This window comes from Heloderma suspectum, chromosome 13, assembly GCF_057233095.1.
Source record: "Heloderma suspectum isolate Gila_16-S chromosome 13, 16-S_ref, whole genome shotgun sequence".
NCBI classification, from domain to species: domain Eukaryota; kingdom Metazoa; phylum Chordata; class Lepidosauria; order Squamata; family Helodermatidae; genus Heloderma; species Heloderma suspectum.
This window is the reverse complement of record NC_139470.1, coordinates 3,898,838-3,914,861: the sequence shown is the minus strand read 5'-3', so window position 1 is coordinate 3,914,861 and position 16,024 is coordinate 3,898,838. Positions and strand designations below refer to the sequence as shown.

At 46.8% G+C, this 16,024-nt stretch overlaps 1 protein-coding gene and 4 non-coding genes across 6 annotated transcripts in view; all 5 read left to right on the top strand.

The window, feature by feature from the left end:
- The window catches only part of TRAFD1 (TRAF-type zinc finger domain containing 1), a 72,342-nt gene that overhangs the window by 32,350 nt on the left and 23,968 nt on the right, over positions 1 to 16,024 (top strand). The window lies entirely within an intron of this gene.
- LOC146335936 (U1 spliceosomal RNA) lies at positions 572 to 735 on the top strand. The gene has a single exon (XR_014785835.1). It is a non-coding gene; the product is annotated as a U1 spliceosomal RNA (small nuclear RNA).
- LOC146335935 (U1 spliceosomal RNA) lies at positions 3,736 to 3,899 on the top strand. The gene has a single exon (XR_014785828.1). It is a non-coding gene; the product is annotated as a U1 spliceosomal RNA (small nuclear RNA).
- Positions 10,856 to 11,019, top strand: LOC146335934 (U1 spliceosomal RNA). Its single transcript, XR_014785827.1, has one exon. It is a non-coding gene; the product is annotated as a U1 spliceosomal RNA (small nuclear RNA).
- LOC146335933 (U1 spliceosomal RNA) lies at positions 13,047 to 13,210 on the top strand. The gene has a single exon (XR_014785826.1). It is a non-coding gene; the product is annotated as a U1 spliceosomal RNA (small nuclear RNA).

The window sequence follows — 16,024 nt, the reverse complement described above, 5'->3', positions numbered from 1 at the left end:
GTTTCCTTCCTCTGCAAATAACAGTGCTGTACCTGTAAAGTCTCCAGCAGAGATAGGGCTGCAAGAAAGCAAATCAAAGCCCAAAGTGTTCTGTTTTTTGAGAAAAAGCTGATGGGGCAGCGAACCGAGCCATTGCTCAAAAGGTGACACCCACAGAGTTGCTGTGGCTGGTGCAGCCAGTCTCGTTCCAGAGGGAAGGACAGGCAGGGGCTGTGGAAGGAGCACATTCTCAGCAGGGCCTGAGCGGAAGGAAGGAAATGCTGAACTCCTCCCCACTGCCTCGCAGCTCCAATGGAAAGCCCAGCTAAGCGCATGCAGAGCTCTGCATAGGAAGGAAGCAGTGAGATGCAGGCAGGCATGCAACTGTATGCGCACCGGAGCATTATGGGAGAAAAGGGGGCGCACAGATGGGGGCTTGCGAGGCACCCCGAGACACGAATCTGCCAAATTTGGGCAGGACGGTGTTGCCACTCTTCTGGCCTGGGCTTGCTGGAAGTGCTCAAGCAAGGTCACCGTGTGCTTGTTAGCAGGGCCGGCGAGGGGCAGGGAGGTGCGTGCGCCCTCCCAACTCATACTTACCTGGCAGGGGAGACACCATGATCAAGAAGGTGGTTTTCCCAGGGTGAGGCTCATCCATTGCACTCCGGGTGTGCTGACCCCTGCGATTTCCCCAAATGCGGGAAACTCGACTGCATAATTTGTGGTAGTGGGGGACTGCGTTCGCGCTTTCCCCTGGTCATTCTGGTTTAAAGATAGAAGCATCTTTGTGCTCATACCTTCCTCAAAATCGGCATCGTATTGTGTGCATGGCAAAGTGATGTAGACATTAGACTGAGCGTTGCTTTAAATCTTTCAGCAATTAATTTTACCACTGTTTTTATACTTTAGAATTCATTCTTTTTGGTTGCTTTTTTAAGGCTCTGTTTTAGGGGGGAGTATGTAGACTCCCAAGCTGGGATCTAAACATCAACTCAGTATGTGGTCGCGATGAAAGGGATTCCATGCTAAGGATTACTAGCAAATGGTCTGAAAATAAAACAGCCAGTATTGTAATATGTTTTCATAAATCTACAGTGTGGCCACATTTGTAACACTGTGTATTCTGCTCTTCCCATCTCAAAAAGGTGCAGAATAGGGCAAGGGAAACGATCCAAATGTTGGAGCACCTTCCGTATGAGGAAAGGCTAAAACACGTGGGGTTTTTCCTTTTAGAAAAAAGGAGGACTAAAGGATAGAGTATAACGCATAAATCATGATAGAAATTTATAAAACAACCAATGGCAAGAAGGGAGTGGGCCGAGAGACATTTTTTCTCCCTCTCCAGAGATGCCACAGCCTTGGGTCACGTAATGAAATTGATTGACAAAAGAAAGTACTCACTTCACACATCACATAAGCGTAACTTAAGGTACTCGCTACCTCAAGATGGGGTAATGGCCCTTAGATGGTGTGGCGGAACTGCCCCATGGTTTTATTTGTGTAAACACAGCGGTAAGGGTTTATTGCTTCTCCATACATTGTAGGCTGCCTGGTGTGTGAGAATGTATGGACCTGTGTGAGTGGCTGAGTGCCTGGGGCCGTGTGATTGGTCAGGGAGAATGCTGAGGGGAGGGGGAGTTAGAGTTAAGGGAGGCAGTTTGAGGACAGAAGGGAGATGGGGAGGGGGGTTGATCTCTTAGATGAAACGTCTCCTGGGCATAGGGAGAGGTGGTTAGTGGTTTTAGGCCTTCCTTTAGCGTAGGTTAGGTTAAGAGAACTCTTTTAAAGTTCAGTCCATATAATAATCTAAATACATTATTTTGATTCTTTTACATCGAGTCTGTACTTAAGTCTCGATCACGCTACTTAACCTAGGTAGAAGCTTAAAAAAGGGCTCAACATACACACAGTTATACTCTAGGAAAAAGGGAGTATAAGAAAGGTGGTTAAAGGCAGAAACGTGAGGTGGGTGGGAGCAGCCTGCCTAGGTGGAAGCAAAGAGGAGCCCCCCCCCCCCCCCCGGTCTTGAGGGACTGTAGGCTGGGTGAAGAGAGGAGGGGTTTCATCACAGATTGCTTTAAAAATGAATCAGACAAATTCATGGCATATAGGTCTATCAGCACTATTAGCCATGACTGCTGAACAGAACCTCCATGTTCAGGGGCAGTATACCTCTGAATACCACATGCTGAGTGGCAACAGTAAGGGAAGGCATGCCTACGTGCCCTTCTTGTTGGCTTATCGCTAGCATCTGGCTGGCCACTGTGGTATGTTCTTTAAAGTCCTCCTGACACTAGCAAACACACACACATGAGAGCTTTCATGGCTCTCTCCCTATTTCATCCCTTTGTTCCTTTGCAAAGCTGCTTCTGAGCGTTGTGTGTGAGGTGGGGGGACTCTTCAGAGCAGCATTCAATGCAGCATGTGAGGCTGTAGCTGGAAAGGGGAACTTGTACAGTCTCAGAGTGTGCACAGGAGTGCTTCACACATATTGCTTGCGGGGCTCTTTCAAGAAGGACCTTTGCCACAAAGCCAGGAACAGAATCCAGTGAAGGTCAGATTATCTTTTCAGTGAGGTCTTAGGGGATCAAAGCCTCTGAAATGCCTTGTGAGAAGAATGATCTCAGTAACTGAGGTCCTGAATGATATCAGCACCCTGGTGCAATGGACATTTACTTGGAAGTAAGCCTTGTTGAAGTCCAGTGAGGTTTATTTCCACAAAAATAGGCTTGGTATTGGAGTTAAGGGTGAGAAAGCAAGGGTAAATAGAAGAAACTAAACTAGCGGGGAGCACAGAACAAGCCACAATTTTGAAGTTGGGCATGGAAAGACCAGGGTGGGTTTTAGTAAGTTTGTGGAGGAAGAAAGCTTTAATCTGTGGTTGTGGTGGTGGTGATGTGTGCATACATCTCTGCCTCAGGGATGACAATTTAAAAATTGTCAGCAGATGAGACAATAGGAGAATCGGGGAGGAATGAGTGATACAAGAGTAAGAAGGGACAAATGAACTGTTTGTGGTTCCTCACTTTCAAGGGTAGTTCTTTGAATGAAATATACACACACACACAAACACACACGCTCAAATATTTTTGCTACATTCAGCCCAACCTTCCCTAAAGAAGTTATTTCTATAGCGGCGGTTGCTTGGACAGTGACAGCGACTCCAGATGACGGAAGTGGACTTTTCCTGTTTGTTTCCTCTGCAAATAAAGAGTGCTGTACCTATAGTAAAACCTCCAGCAGAGATACAAATCAAGGAAAGCAAGTAAGAAAGCCAATTAAAGCACAAGGTGCTCTTTTTTTTAGAAAAAGGCTGATGGGGCAGGGAACCCAGCCAATGCTCAAAAGGTGACACCCACAGAGTTGCTGTGGCTTCCCAGGGGGAAGGACAGGTGGGGGCTGTGGAAGGAGCACATTCTCAGCAGGGCCTGAGCGGAAGGAAATGCTGAACTCCTCCCTGTTGCCTCGCAGCTCCAATGGAAAGCCCAGCTAAGCGCATGCAGAGCTCTGCATAGGAAGGAAGCAGTGAGACGCAGGACGGCATGCAAATGTATGCGCACCGGAGCATTGTGGGAGCAAAAGTGGGGTGCAGATGGGGGCTTGCGGGGCACCCCGAGAAACGAATCTGCCAAATTGGAGCAGGGCGGCGTTGCCGCTGTCCTGGCCTGGGCTTGCTGGAAGTGCTCGAGCAAGGTCACCGTGTGCTTGCTAGCAGGGCCGGCGAGGGGCAGGGAGGTGCGTGCGCTCTCCCAACTCATACTTACCTGGCAGGGGAGACACCATGATCACGAAGGTGGTTTTCCCAGGGTGAGGCTCATCCATTGCACTCCGGGTGTGCTGACCCCTGCGATTTCCCCAAATGCGGGAAACTCGACTGCATAATTTGTGGTAGTGGGGGACTGCGTTCGCGCTTTCCCCTGATGGTTCTGGTTTAAAGATAGAAGGGTCTTGTGCTCATATTTTGCCATTCCAACTGTTTTCTTATTGTCTCTTATTATTGCTCTAAATCTAATCTCCTTGGGACCTTTTGGAGCTTGGAGATGTTGATTGCTGCAGATCTCTGCTTTGCTCTAACTCTTAAATGCATGGTCCATGCAATTCTGTGGCCCCTAGACATTGTCTGAGGGGCCATAAGGGCATGATGGTTCCTCTCTCTGAGGGCACTCTGGCCTTAAGAGCTTAGCATCACATTTACTTTGGTCCTGAGTGGTCTTGAACAGATTGTCCTCCTCTCCCTCAGCCTAACCTTCCTTGCAGTATTCCTATGACGAAAATGAGATAAAACTGCACTGTATTACTTGCAGAGCAAAGTGATATAAAATTAGAGTACTGATGATTCAGGTATGACCTAAATCATATCCCTGATGAATATTCAGGTATGACCTAAATCATATCCCTGATGAATATACAGTGGAGGTGAGGAATAGATTTCAGGGATTAGACCTGATAGACAGAGTGCCTGAGGAACTATGGACGGAGGTCCGTAACATTGTTCAGGAGGCAGCAACGAAATCCGTCCCAAAGAAAAAGAAATGCAAGAAAGCCAAGTAGCTGTCTGATGAGGCTTTACAAGTAGCTGAGGAAAGAAAGGAAGCGAAAAGCAAGGGAGAAAGGGGAAGATATACCCAACTGAATGCAGAGTTCCAGAGAATAGCAAGGAGAGACAAGAAGGCCTTCTTAAATGAACAATGCAAAGAAATCGAGGAAAACAACAGAATGGGAAAGACTAGAGATCTCTTCAAGAAAATTGGAGATCTCAAGGGAACGTTTTGTGCAAAGACGGGCATGATAAAGGACAAAGAAGGCAGGGACCTAACAGAAGCAGATGAGATTAAGAAGAGGTGGCAAGAATACACAGAAGAACTATACAGGAAAGATTTGAATGTCCCTGATAGCCATGATAGTGCGGTCACTGAACTTGAGCCGGACATCCTAGAGAGTGAAGTCAAGTGGGCCTTAGGAAGCATTAGTAACAACAAAGCTAGCGGAGATGACAGTATTCCAGCCGATCTATTTAAAATCCTAAAAGATGATGCTGTTAAAGTGCTGCATTCAATATGCCAACAAATCTGGAACACTCAACAGTGGCCACAAGACTGGAAAAGGTCAGTTTACATTCCAATTCCAAAGAAGGGCAACGCCAAAGAGTGTTCAAACTACCGCACCATTGCGCTCATTTCACATGTCAGCAAGGTGATGCTCAAAATCCTACAAGCTAGGCTTCAGCAGTATGCGAACCGAGAACTACCGGAAGTACAAGCTGGGTTTAGAAGAGGCAGAGGAACTAGAGATCAAATCGCCAACATTCGCTGCATCATGGAGAAAGCAAGAGAATTCCAGAAAAACGTCTATTTCTGCTTCATTGACTACGCTAAAGCCTTTGATTGTGTGGATCACAACAAACTGTTGCAAATTCTTAAAGTGATGGGAGTACCATACCACCTTACCTGTCTCCTGAGAAACCTGTACGAGGGTCAAGAAGCAACAGTAAGAACCAGACATGGAACAACCGATTGGTTCAAAATTGGGAAAGGAGTACGACAAGGCTGCATATTGTCACCCTGCTTATTTAACTTATATGTAGAGTACATCATGAGAAACGCCGGGTTGGATGAATCAGAGATCGGAATTAAGATTGCCGGGAGAATTATCAACAACCTCCGATATGCAGACGATACCACCCTAATGGCAGAAAGCGAAGAGGATCTCAAGAGCCTCTTGTTGAGGGTGAAAGAGGAGAGTGCAAAAGCTGGTTTGAAACTCAACATTAAAAAAACGAAGATCATGGCATCTGGCCCCATCACTTCCTGGCATATAGAAGGGGAAGAAATGGAAGCAGTGACAGATTTTACTTTCTTGGGCTCCAAGATCACCGCAGACGGTGACTGTAGCCATGAAATTAAAAGATGCTTGCTCCTTGGGAGGAAAGCTATGGCCAACCTAGACAGCATAGTAAGAAGCAGAGACATCACCTTGCCGACAAAAGTCCGTCTAATCAAAGCTATGGTTTTCCCAGTAGTAATGTATGGCTGTGAGAGCTGGACTATAAGGAAGGCTGAGCGCCGAAGAATTGATGCTTTCGAACTGTGGTGCTGGAGAAGACTCTTACGAGTCCCCTGGACTGCAAGGAGGTCAAATCAGTCCATCCTAAAGGAAATCAACCCTGAGTGCTCATTGGAAGGACAGATAATGAAGCTGAAGCTCCAATATTTTGGCCACCTAATGCGAAGAGAAAACTCCCTGGAAAAGACCCTGATGCTGGGAAAGACTGAAGGCCAAAGGAGAAGGGGACGGCAGAGGATGAGATGGCTAAATAGCATCACGGATGCAATGAATATGAACTTGAGCACGCTCCGGGAGAGAGCGCAGGACAGGAAGGCCTGGCGTGCTATGGTCCATGGGGTCACGAAGAGTCGGACACGACTGAACAACAACAACAACTGATGATTGCTTTAAATCCTTTGGTGACTAATTTAAACAGTTGTTGTTGTTCAGTTGTTCAAGTCTTAAGATCTGAAAGACATTAAGATCTTTCCTGTGTAGTTCTTCTGTGTATTCTTTCCACCTCTTCTTAATCTCATCTGTTTTTGTTAGGTCCCTGCCTTCTTTGTCCTTTATTGTGCCCGTCTTTGCACAAAACGTTCCCTTGAGATCTCAGATTTTCTTGAAAAGATCTCTAGTCTTTCCCATTCTGTTGTTTTCCTCGATTTCTTTGCATTGTTCATTTAAGAAGGCCTTCTTGTCTCTCCTTGCTATTCTCTGGAACTCTGCATTCAATTGGCTATATCTTCCCCTTTCTCCCTTGCTTTTCGCTTCCCTTCTTTCCTCAGCTACTTGTAAAGCCTCGTCAGACAGCCACTTGGCTTTCTTGCATTTCTTTTTCTTTGGGATGGATTGAGTTGCTGCCTCCTGAACAATGTTACGGACCTCCGTCCATAGTTCCTCAGGCACTCTGTCTATCAGGTCTAATCCCTTAAATCTATTCCTCACCTCCACTGTATATTCATAAGGGATATGATTTAGGTCATACCTGAATGGTTTAGTGGTTTTCCCTACATTCTTCAATTTAAGCCGAAATTTTGCAAGAAGCAGCTCATGATCTGAGCCACAGTCAGCTCCAGGTCTTGTTTTTACTGACTGTATGGAGCTTCTCCATCTTTGGCTGCAAAGGACATAATCAGTCTGATTTCGATACTGACCATCTGGTGATGTCCATGTGTAGAGTCGCCTCTTGTGCCGTTGGAAAAGCGTGTTTGCTATGATCAGCGTGTTCTCTTGGCAAAACTCTATTAGCCTTTGTCCTGCTTCATTTTGTACACCAAGGCCATGCTTGCCTGTTATCCCGGTGATTTCTTGACTTCCTGCTTTAGCATTCCAATCCCCTATGATGAAGAGGACCTCTTTTTTTGGTGTTAGTTCTAGAAGGTGTTGTAGGTCTTCATAGAACCGATCAACCTCAGCTTCTTCGGCCTCAGTGTTTGGGGCATAGACTTGAATTACTGCGATGTTGAATGGTTTGCCTTGGATTCGTACTGAGATCATTCTATCGTTTTTAAGATTGTAGCCCAGTACTGCTTTTCCCACCCTTTTGTTGACTATGAGTGCTACTCCATTTCTTCTACAGGATTCTTGCCCAGAGTAGTAGATATGATGGTCACCTGAATTAAATTCGCCCATGCCTGTCGATTTTAGTTCGCTGATTCCCACAATGTCAATGTTCAGTCTTGCCATCTCATGTTTGACCACCTCCAGCTTACCTTGATTCATTGATCTTACATTCCAGGTTCTTACACAATATTGTTCTTTACAGCATTGGACTTTCTTTTTACCACTAGACACATCCACAGCTGAGTGTCCTTTCGGCTTTGGCCCAGCCGCTTCACTCTTTCTGGCGCTACTTGGAAATTCCCTCTGCTCTTCCCCGGTAGTATATTGGACACCTTCCGACCTGAGGGGCTCATCTTCTGGCATCATATCTTTTAGCCTTGTGATACGTTCCATGGGGTTTTCTTGGCAAGAATACTGGAGTGGGTTGCCATTTCCTTCTCCAGTGGACATTTTGTGAGAACTCTCCACCATGACCTGTCCGTCTTGGGTGGCCCTGCATGGCATAGCTTATGGCTTCATTGAGTTATGCATGCGCCTTTTGCCACAACAAGGCTGTGATCCATGAAGGGATATTTAAACAGTATCTTAATGCTTTTAGAACAGATCCCACTTTGTCATGGCTTTTTTAAAGGTTCTGTGATGGAGGGAGCATGTAGTCTTCTAGGATGGGATCTAAACATCAACTCTGTTGATCCATTGATCAAATGTCATGCTAGAGATTATTAAGAAAGGGATCGAAATGAGGACTACCAGGGACTGTAATGCCTCTGTACAAACCTACATTGTGTCACATTCACAGTTCCGTGTTGAATTCTCGGTGCCGCATTTCATAGAGCCTGAAAAGTTGCAGAAAAGGACAACGAAAACAAAAGGAAGCATCTTCCTTATGGGGAAAGGTGGACAGATATTTATTTTATTCAGGTCACCTAACAAAAGTTGACTCAGGACACACACAAGAAAGCACCGCGCACAGTGAAGATGCCTCTAGTGCAGTTCACTTGCACAGAATGTATTGATGGACAATGCTTGGCTTAAATGAGTTGAAAAGGGGATTACTTAACAAATTCCGGGAAGGCAGATCTATCAGTGGTCAGTAGCCAGAACAGAGGTTGCCTGGTCTACAGTCGTATAGGAACATCTCCGTTTGTACCAACCTCCCAGATGAGACCATCTTCACAGGGGAGGTCCCATTTTCTGTGCCTCAGCCTACAGATTTCTGTTTGGCAGTGAGACGGAGACAGGCCTTCTCTGTGGTGGCAGCTGCCTTGTGGAATGATCTCTTTTTTGCGATACGTCAGGTCTCAATGCTGACATATTTTAGGCATTTATTGGAAATGTATCTTTTCACTTTGGCTTTCTCCCAGTTATGAGCTGTTTTGAACTCTCTCTAATTTGCATTATTGTGTTTTTATTGGATTGTTTTATGGTGTTGTAAACTGCTTTGGGATTTGCGTAGATGAGAAGCAGTAAAGAAATATTTCTAATCAATAAACAAATTAGCCGTGTTCTGGTAACCTCCCTGTCATGCTCTTTCTCCAGCACGTGCTGTTGTTACTCTGAGCTGAAAACGCTTTTCTTTTGACAGGTGTTTAATATCTAAAGTTCTAATGTTATTAGCTTTTGTATTATATTTTAGATTGTTGCTTTTTATTTATAGTAATATTTTTAAGGTGTGGGTTTTTGTTTCTTGTGTTTTGTGTTGGGGTATATATTTTCTGTTTTGTATTTCTTATGTTGTAAAGCCACTCCAAATGCCCTATGGGCAGAAGAACGGGGCTATAAATAAATGACTTACTTCGTCCTGCAATGTGTGGTTCATGGGGCTGCCTTTGACAACTTCAGTTAGTACGAAATGCAGTTGGGACCAGCTATATGGATCATATCTCGCCAATTTGTAAACAACTATGCTGGCTGCTGGTCCTTTTCTGGAAACAATTCAAAGTGCTGGCGATTACCGCTAAAGCCTTAAAAGGATGGGGAAACCGGTTACCTGAAGGACCGCTTCTGCCACCCGTGTTTGTCTGAACTTGCGCTCATCATCTGAAGCCTTCCTTTGTGCCTCTCTGCCATTTGAGGTATGGCAGGAGGTAACCAGGGAGATGGCCTTTTCAGTTGTGGTGACTACCCTGTTTGTGCAACACCCTGGCCCAGAGGCTCTCTGGCTCCAACTCTGATGTGATTCGGTGTCAGCTGAAAACCACTTTATTTGTCTGGGCATTTCAGCATCTAACTTACTGTGCCTTGATTTAATTATGGGGTCATGCACTCTGCTGTTCTTGTTGCTGGTTCCCACTGGTTTTATTTTTGTAGTGTTGTGTATATTCGTTGTTTTTATTATTTTACTGTATGTTTTCTTGAGATTTTTTAATGCAGGATGTCATAGAAATCACCAAAATAGACAGATAAATAGCAACTGGACATTTGAATACCCATGGTTAGGGTTGGGGAGCGAAGAGCGGGTAGGGTTGTCTTCATGCCCTGCTTGTGAGCTTCCCAAAAGCAGATTGCTTTAGTAGATGGGCATTCAGCCCGATCCAGCAGGGCTGCCTGTTCTTAAAGACTCTCCTGAGCTTCTGTACATTGAGCGGAAAGGGGTGGATGAGTTATGTCAAACGTCCGATCCGTCAGCCATTTCTATAGAGATCAGTGACAGGGTGCTAGGGCAGAGGCTGCAGATGACAGCAGTGGACTTCTCCTGTTTCCTTCCTCTGCAAATAACAGTGCTGTACCTGTAAAGTCTCCAGCAGAGATAGGGCTGCAAGAAAGCAAATCAAAGCCCAAAGTGTTCTGTTTTTTGAGAAAAAGCTGATGGGGCAGCGAACCGAGCCATTGCTCAAAAGGTGACACCCACAGAGTTGCTGTGGCTGGTGCAGCCAGTCTCGTTCCAGAGGGAAGGACAGGCGGGGGCTGTGGAAGGAGCACATTCTCAGCAGGACCTGAGCGGAAGGAAGGAAATGCTGAACTCCTCCCTGCTGCCTCGCAGCTCCAATGGAAAGCCCAGCTAAGCGCACGCAGAGGACTGCATAGGAAGGAAGCAGTGAGATGCAGGCAGGCATGCAACTGTATGCGCACTGGAGCATTATGGGAGAAAGGGGGGGGCGCAGATGGGGGCTTGCGAGGCACCCCGAGACACGAATCTGCCAAATTTGGGCAGGACGGTGTTGCCACTCTTCTGGCCTGGGCTTGCTGGAAGTGCTCAAGCAAGGTCACCGTGTGCTTGTTAGCAGGGCCGGCGAGGGGCAGGGAGGTGCGTGTGCCCTCCCAACTCATACTTACCTGGCAGGGGAGACACCATGATCACGAAGGTGGTTTTCCCAGGGTGAGGCTCATCCATTGCACTCCGGGTGTGCTGACCCCTGCGATTTCCCCAAATGCGGGAAACTCGACTGCATAATTTGTGGTAGTGGGGGACTGCGTTCGCGCTTTCCCCTGATCATTCTGGTTTAAAGATAGAAGGGTCTTGTGCTTGTATTTTGCCATTTCAACTGTTTTCTGATCATCTCTATTATTGCCCTGAAGCTTAAACTCCTTGGGAAATCAACAGTAGAAATAGGGCTGCAAGAAAGCCAGTTGTAGTCCAAAGTGTTGTTGTTGTTTTTAAAGGCTGATGGGGCAGCGAACCCAGCCAGTGCTCAAAAGGTGACACCCACAGAGTTGCTGTGGCTGGTGCAGCCAGTCTCGTTCCAGAGGGAAGGACAGGCGGGGGCTGTGGAAGGAGCACATTCTAGACCCATTTCAGTCGGGCTTCAGGCCTGGGCATGGGACAGAAACAGCCTTGGTCGCCTTGGTGGATGATATGAGGAGGGCTCTGGATAGGGGTGAATGCTCCTTCCTTGTTCTCCTCGACCTCTCAGCGGCTTTTGATACCGTTGACCACGGTATCCTCCTGGACCGCCTGGAGGGGTTGGGCATTGGAAACACTGTATTGCGGTGGTTCCAGTCCTTCCTCTCTGGCAGGTACCAGAGGGTAGCACTGGGAGAGGAGGTTTCGGACCCGTGGCCACTTACTTGTGGGGTGCCACAGGGTTCCATCCTCTCCCCGATGCTATTTAACATCTATGTGAAGCCACTGGGGGCTATCATCAGGAGGTTTGGGGTGCAGTGTCATCAATATGCGGATGACACTCAGCTCTACCTCTCATTCAAATCTTCACCAAGGTTGGCCGTAGAATCCCTGTCCAAATGTCTGGAGACGGTGAGTGGCTGGATGGGGAGGAATAAGCTGAAGCTCAACCCTGACAAGACCGAGGTACTTTTGGTGGGAGACAAGAGGAGGCTGGGGGATGTTGACCTGGTGTTGAATGGGGTACAGCTACCCTTGAAAGACCAGGTCCGCAGCCTGGGGGTCATTTTGGACTCCCAGCTGTCCATGGAGGCTCAGGTGTCAGCTGTGAGCCGGACAGCGCTGTATCAACTCCATCTGATACGGCGGCTGCGCCCCTACCTTCCCGACCATCTGCTCCCATCGGTAGTACATGCCCTGGTCTCCTCTCGTTTAGACTACTGTAATGCGCTGTACGTGGGGTTACCCTTGAAGACGGTTCGGAAACTGCAGCTGGTACAGAACGCGGCGGCTTGCCTGATTAAAGGCAGCCGCCGGCGAGATCACATCACTCCAGTGCTGAAGGAGTTGCACTGGTTACCAGTTGTTTTCCGGGCCAAATTCAAGGTGTTGGTTTTGACCTTTAAAACCCTATATGGTTCCGGCCCAGCCTATCTTAAGGAGCGCCTCCAGCAACACCAGACAGGCCGCTTAACAAGATCAGCCTCGGATGGCCTTCTCTCTGTCCCATCAGCCAGGACAGCTAGACTGGTGGGGACGAGGGAGAGGGCCTTCTCTGTGGTGGCCCCCACTCTGTGGAACTCCCTCCCTAGGGAACTCCGTCATGCCCCCTCTTTAATGAGCTTCCGTCGTGCATTAAAAACATGGTTGTTCAGGCAGGCATTTGGGGTGGGTTAGGGCATTTTTTTTAAAAAAAATTTATGGTAAAATTTTATTGTTTTAAATTGTTTATGGTGGGTTGTACATCGCCCAGAGTGGCTGGGTGACCAGTCAGATGGGCGATTAATAAATGTAATAAATAAATAAATAATAAATAAACATTCTCAGCAGGGCCTGAGCGTAAGGAAATGCTGAACTCCTCCCTGCTGAACTCCTCCCTGCTGCCGCGCAGCTCCAATGGAAAGCCCAGCTAAGCGCACGCAGAGGTCTGCGTAGGAAGGAAGCAGTGAGATGCAGGACAGCATGCAAATGTATGCACACCGGAGCATTGTGGGAGCAAAAGTGGGGCGCAGATGGGGGCTTGCGGGGCACCCCGAGACACGAATCTGCCAAATTGGAGCAGGGCGGCGTTGCCGCTGTCCTGGCCTGGGCTTGCTGGAAGTGCTCGAGCAAGGTCACCGTGTGCTTGCTAGCAGGGCCGGCGAGGGGCAGGGAGGTACGTGCGCCCTCCCAACTCATACTTACCTGGCAGGGGAGACACCATGATCAAGAAGGTGGTTTTCCCAGGGTGAGGCTCATCCATTGCACTCCGGGTGTGCTGACCCCTGCGATTTCCCCAAATGCGGGAAACTCGACTGCATAATTTGTGGTAGTGGGGGACTGCGTTCGCGCTTTCCCCTGATCATTCTGGTGAAAAAGCAGATTAAGCCTTATTTGTTTGTGAGATATGTATTAGTCTCTTGATCCTTTTTAGAATTTTGGTAAACCCTTTCCCAAATTTCGTTATCTGAGTTCGTGTCCTGTTTGGATTGGATTGTGTTGGTGGGCACAAACTCATAAACAGTGTGATTTCATTCCCTTGTTCTTTGCTATCAGAGATATGGATCGAGAGTTGGTGCCCCTGTATTTTTGTGAAAAAAATTAATGTTGTTGTTGTTCAGTCGTTCAGTCGTGTCCGACTCTTCGTGACCGCATGGACCATAGCACGCCAGGCCTTCCTGTCCTCCGCTCTCTCCCAGAGTGTGTTCAAGTTCATATTCATTGCATCGGTGATACTATCTAGCCATCTCATCCTCTGCTGTCCCCTTCTCCTTTTGCCTTCAATCCTTCCCAGCATCAGGGTCTTTTCCAGTGACTTTTCTGTTTGCATTAGGTGGCCAAAATATTTGAGCTTCAGCTTCAGTATCTGTCATTCCAATGAGCACTCAGGGTTGATTTCCTTTAGGATGGACTGATTTGACCTCCTTGCAGTCCAGGGGACTGGTAAGAGTCTTCTCCAGCACCACAGTTCGAAGGCATCAATTCTTTGGTGCTCAGCCTTATAGTCCAGCTCTCACAACCATACGTTGCTACTGGGAAAACCATAGCTTTGATTATACGAATCTTTGTCGGCAAGGTGATGTCTCTGCTTTTCACTATGCTGTCTAGGTTTGCCATAGCTTTCCTCCCAAGGAGCAAGCGTCTTTTAATTTCATGGCTACAGTCACCGTCTGCGGTGATCTTGGAGCCCAAGAAAATAACATCTGTCACTGCTTCCATTTCTTCCCCTTCTATATGCCAGGAAGTGATGGGGCCAGATGCCATGATCTTCGTTTTTTTAATGTTGTGTTTCAAACCAGCTTTTGCACTCTCCACTTTCACCCTCAACAAGAGGCTCTTGAGATCCTCTTTGCTTTCTGCCATTAGGGTGGTATCGTCTACGTATTGGAGGTTGTTGATAATTCTCCCGGCAATCTTAATTCCGACCTGTGATTCATCCAACCCGGCGTTTCTCATGATGTACTCTACATATAAGTTAAATAAGCAGGGCGACAAGATGCAGCCTTGTTGTACTCCTTTCCCAATTTTGAACCAATCGGTTGTTCCATGTCTGGTTCTTACTGTTGCTTCTTGACCCTCGTACAGGTTTCTCAGGAGACAGGTAAGGTGGTCTGGTACTCCCATTTCTTTAAGCATTTGCCACAGTTTGTTGTGATCCACACAATCAAAGGCTTTAGCATAGTCAATGAAGCAGAAATAGACGTTTTTCTGGAATTCTCTCGCTTTCTCCATGATCCAGTGAATGTTGGCGATTTGATCTCTAGTTCCCCTGCCTCTTCGAAACCCAGCTTGTACTTCCGGTAGTTCTCGGTTCACATACTGCTGAAGCCTAGCTTGTAGGATTTTGAGCATCACCTTGCTGGCATGTGAAATGAGCGCAATTGTACGGTAGTTTGAACACTGTTTGGCATTGCCCTTCTTTGGAATTGGAATGTAAACTGACCTTTTCCAGTCTTGTGGCCACTGTTGAGTGTTCCAAATTTGTTGGCATATTGAGTGCAGCACTTTCACAGCATCATCTTTTAGGATCTTAAATAGCTCAGCTGGAATACTGTCATCTCCGCTAGCTTTGTTGTTACTAATGCTTCCTAAGGCCCACTTCACTTCACTCTCGAGGATGTCCGGCTCAAGTTCAGTGACCGCACTAGCATGGCAATCAGGGACATTAAGATCTTTCCTGTGTAGTTCTTCTGTGTATTCTTTCCACCTCTTCTTAATCTCATCTGTTTCTTTTAGGTCCCTGCCTTCTTTGTCCTTTATCATGCCCATCTTTGCACAAAACGTTCCCTTGAGATCTCCGATTTTCTTGAAGAGATCTCTAGTCTTTCCCATTCTGTTGTTTTCCTCGATTTCTTTGCATTGTTCATTTAAGAAGGCCTTCTTGTCTCTCCTTGCTATTCTCTGGAACTCTGCATTCAATTGGCTATATCTTCCCCTTTCTCCCTTGCTTTTCGCTTCCCTTCTTTCCTCAGCTACTTGTAAAGCCTCGTCAGACAGCCACTTGGCTTTCTTGCATTTCTTTTTCTTTGGGATGGATTGAGTTGCTGCCTCCTGAACAATGTTACGGACCTCCGTCCATAGTTCCTCAGGCACTCTGTCTATCAGGTCTAATCCCTGAAATCTATTCCTCACCTCCACTGTATATTCATCAGGGATATGATTTAGGTCATACCTGAATGGTTTAGTGGTTTTCCCTACATTCTTCAGTTTAAGCCGAAATTTTGCAAGAAGCAGCTCATGATCTGAGCCACAGTCAGCTCCAGGTCTTGTTTTTACTGACTGTATGGAACTTCTCCATCTTTGGCTGCAAAGGACATAATCAATCTGATTTCGATACTGACCATCTGGTGATGTCCATGTGTAGAGTCACCTCTTGTGCTGTTGGAAAAGTGTGTTTGCTATGATCAGCATGTTCTCTTGGCAAAACTCTATTAGCCTTTGTCCTGCTTCATTTTGTACACCAAGGCCATGCTTGCCTGTTATCCCGGTGATTTCTTGACTTGATGAAGAGGACCTCTTTTTTTGGTGTTAGTTCTAGAAGGTGTTGTAGGTCGTCATAGAACCGATCAACCTCAGCTTCTTCGGCCTCAGTGTTTGGGGCATAGACTTGAATTACTGCGATGTTGAATGGTTTGCCTTGGATTCGTACTGAGATCATTCTATCGTTTTTAAGAT